Source organism: Rhincodon typus, chromosome 41 (genome assembly GCF_021869965.1).
Source record: "Rhincodon typus isolate 14 chromosome 41, sRhiTyp1.1, whole genome shotgun sequence".
Lineage (NCBI taxonomy): Eukaryota > Metazoa > Chordata > Chondrichthyes > Orectolobiformes > Rhincodontidae > Rhincodon > Rhincodon typus.
The window spans coordinates 3685500-3689539 of NC_063372.1; the positions used below are offsets into that span (position 1 = coordinate 3685500).

The 4040-nt window shown below is 40.0% G+C and overlaps 1 long non-coding RNA gene across 1 annotated transcript in view; it reads left to right on the top strand.

Moving 5' to 3' along the window:
- The window catches only part of LOC125487396, a 13809-nt gene that overhangs the window by 998 nt on the left and 8771 nt on the right, over positions 1-4040 (top strand). The window contains exons 2-3 of the long non-coding RNA XR_007265871.1: positions 51-120; positions 3657-3754. This is a non-coding gene — a long non-coding RNA (uncharacterized LOC125487396). The remainder of the gene's footprint in view (positions 1-50; positions 121-3656; positions 3755-4040) is intronic.

The window sequence follows — 4040 nt, forward strand, 5'->3', positions numbered from 1 at the left end:
TTTCACCTGTATGCAGTATATTTTGCTCATCATTTCTATTGCTGTTTCAGGGCGTATTTCAGTGCCTATAGATGTCAAGAATTTGGATAAATTTGATCCTTTTAGTGCCCCAACAATAAGGTATGAAGGATATTGGGCATCAGGTATTTTTACATATTGAAAAAGCAACTTTGGTATGATTCTTTTTTAAACTGTAGTGGTGGTATGTATCAGGATTCTTTTAAAGTATGAGTAAGGCAGGAAAGTAGCTCCATAAATTGATTTTTTTTTTGAAAGAAATCTAGGCATCTGTATATGTAATTTGGTGCATGAACTTGGGTTCTATTAGATGTCTCATTTATCCCAACATATTAAAATGACCCATCTTATTTCATTTATTTCCAGCTTCTTTTTGTGCATCTTTTAAGTGTTGCCTACTTGTAGGCCCAACCCATGTTTTGTATTTGACATGAAATATTGGGTTTCCTGCCTAGACAAGTGCTTTCTGAGCAAAATTCATACAATTATTGTGATGCAGAAGGAGATCATTCAGCCCACTATGCCTGTAAAAGTTCAATTCCCTGGTGCCAGTCTCCTGCCTTTTTCCCCCATACCCTTGCACACCATTTTTAACCAAATAATCATTCAGTGCCCTCTTAAATGCTTTAATTGAACCTGTCTGCCTCCACATTTCCAGACACTACATTTCATACCTTGCCCACTCACGATGAAAAAGTTTTTCTCTTGCAACCCCTCGCTTCATTTGCACATCACTTTTTAAACCCTTCTTGTTTCTTTTACCAGTGGAAACAACCTCACCCTTTCTACTCTATCCAGCCTACTCATGATTTTGAAAGTGTCAATCAGAGCTCCTCTTAGCCTTCTGTCCCAGGAGAACAGTCCCAACTTCAATCTATCCTCATCACTGAAGTTTCTGATCCCTGGAACCGTTCCAGTAAATCACTTCTGCACTCTCTAATGCATTCACGTCTTTCCTGTAATGTGGCACCCACAGGTGTATAAAATACTCTAGCTGAGGTCTAACAGTGTCTTGTATAAATTCACCATAGCCTCCTTTCTCTCTACTCCGTGCCCCTATTAGTAAAACCAAGAACACATTGTGCTTTATTTGCTGCTCTGTCCACCTGTCCTACCACTTTTCATGATCTGAGCACATGTACATCCAAGTCCCTCTGTTCCTGTACCCACTTTACAATTGTACCCCCTATTTTGTATTGTCTTTCAATGTTCAAAGTACATCACCTCATACTTCTCTGCATTGAACCTTATCTGCCACTGAACGCTCACTCTAACTTGTCTCAGCCCTTTTTGAAGTTCCACACTGTCCTCTCTGCAATTAACAATTTTTCCAAGTTTCATATCATCTGCAAATTTTGAAATTGCCCCTGCGCACCATGATCCAGATTATTAATATATCTCCTTTTTCCTGATCTATATCAACACCTGAGAAACTCCTATGAACATTCCAGGCTGAAAAATAGCCATTTGCCATTCTTTTGTTTCCCATCACTCGGCCAATTTTGTATCCATGTTGTAACTGTCCCTTTTACACCGTGACCTATAACTTTTCTCAAAAGTCTGTCATGTGGCACGGTATCAAATGCTTTCTGAAATCTATGCATACTACATCAACAACATTACCCTCTTCAACCCTTGCTGTTACCTCTTTCAAAAAAAAAACCCAAGTTAGTTAAGCATAATTTTCCCTGTTAGAAATCCATGCTAATCAACCCACCTTTTTCTATGTGATTACTAATTCTATCCCAAATAACTATTTTGAGAAGTTTCCCCACTAGTTAAACTAGCTGGTCTGTAATTGGTGGGATTATCCTTTAAACCTTTCTCGGACAAGGCGTAATGTTTACAATTTCCCGAGTCCAGGGAAGATTAAAACATTGTGGCCAGTGTCCCCGCAATTTCGACCCTAACTTTACTTCGGAATCCTTGGATGCATCTCATATGGTCCTGGTACCTTGTCAACTGCAAGCACCGACAATCTATTCAAGATTTCTTCCTTTTATTAATTTGAAATCCTTTCGTTGATAGAGTTTCATCCTCTGTCAACATGGCCCGGGCAGCAACATCCTCTTTTGTAAAGACGGATACAAAGTATTCATTTAACAACTAAGCCATGCCCCTGTCTCCATGTATATATCCTCTTTTTGATCTCTGATCAGCCTACTCTCCTTTAACCACTCTCACTGTTTATATGCCTATAGAAGCCTTTGGGATTTCCTTTTGTGTTAACTGCCAGTCTTTTCTCATAATTACTCTTTGCTTCTCTTACAGTATTTGCTTATTTGCCTCACCTCCTAGACCTTTGAGATTCCTGTTGATCCTGTTATGTTTTCTGCCTTACACCTGTCATAAGGACACTTTTTTCTAATGTTAATTTTGATCTCTTTTGTCATCCAGGGAACTCTGGATTTATTTGCCCTACCTTTTACATTAGAAGGAATATACCTCATTTGCATGCAAACCATTTGCTCCTTGAAGGTGGCGCATTGTTTAGTTACTGATTTTGCCACTAGCCTCTTATTCCAGTCAATTGTGTTTAACTCTGTTCTAGCCCAATAAAGTCAGCTTTCTGCCAATTGATTTTTTTCTTGATTGGTGCTGGAGAATAACATGCAATAACCTGAACCGTTATGTTTTGGAAAAATGCAAGAACAAAACAAGTGTCATGATTTTCAGTATTTGCAGTTGTCACCAGTGTAGCTCATTGCAACAGTGAAGGGATGTCCCAGCTAGTCCATGGTCTGCCACCATATACATTTCTAGAAGTTCTCCAGTGAGGCAATGCATGCCTGCTTGCATTTGGTTTTTACCTTTATGGCAAGGATGCTAAGGCCAGTTTGTAGCATAATACCTTGGACAGTGACATCCCAGTCTGAGTTGTGTTGGGGAGGTGCATTTAACTGGCTGGTGTACCAACAGTTTCATGAAGGAGAAATTGCCAGGGTTTCTGCTGTGGATTGTTGTCCAACAGGTCCTGCTGGAAGAATGTGTAAATGGTTGGTGAGGACAGGATCAGACTCGGCCATGATGCTCTGTGGTTGAAAAGCTCACATGATTCTGTGTCAAAACACTTTGAATGTTGGTCAGTTGGGCAAGTTACAAGGTGACCTGGTGCCACAGAACAATAACTGAGTAAGGAATCAATCCCCATGGGGAACATCTAGGTTGCTCATTTTATGTGAAGGAGAAATCATTTAATGTTTTTATATGGTTGTAATGCCAATCTGCTGAATGGAAACATGGCCTGTTTAGATCGTGGTAACTATGCAACAGAGTGGCCATGCAGCAAATGAGAATGTGATGTGCAGGGAGCTGCACGTGATCAATATTGCCTTGACAACGTACGCGTACATGACTGTAGGTCAATCTTTAAAATTGGTTGAACAGCGCAAAAGTGAGCTGCAAGCAGAAGTTTGAGGCAACAATGTGGAAAGTAACATTGTGCTCAGCTAAAACATCCTTTGCCATCAGGCAGCATATTGGCACAATCTGTCTAAACTCACACAAGCAATTCAGTGTCTAAAGGCACCTGCCATAAACAAAACATTACCTTAACACTGCTTCAGTGTCTTCAGGCAAATAAAGTTGTGTGTCCTGTAATTTACAATAGGATAACCTCTGAATCTATTATCTTTAAGTTATCTTTGCAAGGAACTTGATAAGAAAACTAAGGAAGAGCAAGAGGTTACAACTGCTGAGAATGACGAGGAGCCAGAAGTGAAGCGTCGCACCAGAGGTAAATTTATGCATGAGGTTGTGGGCATTGTCGTCAATTAATTACCCACCCAGTTTGCATTTGAGAGCAATTGAAAATCAGTCATGTTGCTGTGTGTGTTTGGAGCCACATGTATCCTCGGTCAGATAAGGATGGCAGGTGTCCTTCCTGAAAAGACATGTCAACAGGGTTACTTTTATACAGCAATTGATAAATTTCACAGTAACTACTGAGACAAACATTTAGTTCTAGATTGTTAGAGATAGTAGGAACTGGCGATGCTGCAGAATCTGAGATAACAAGGTGT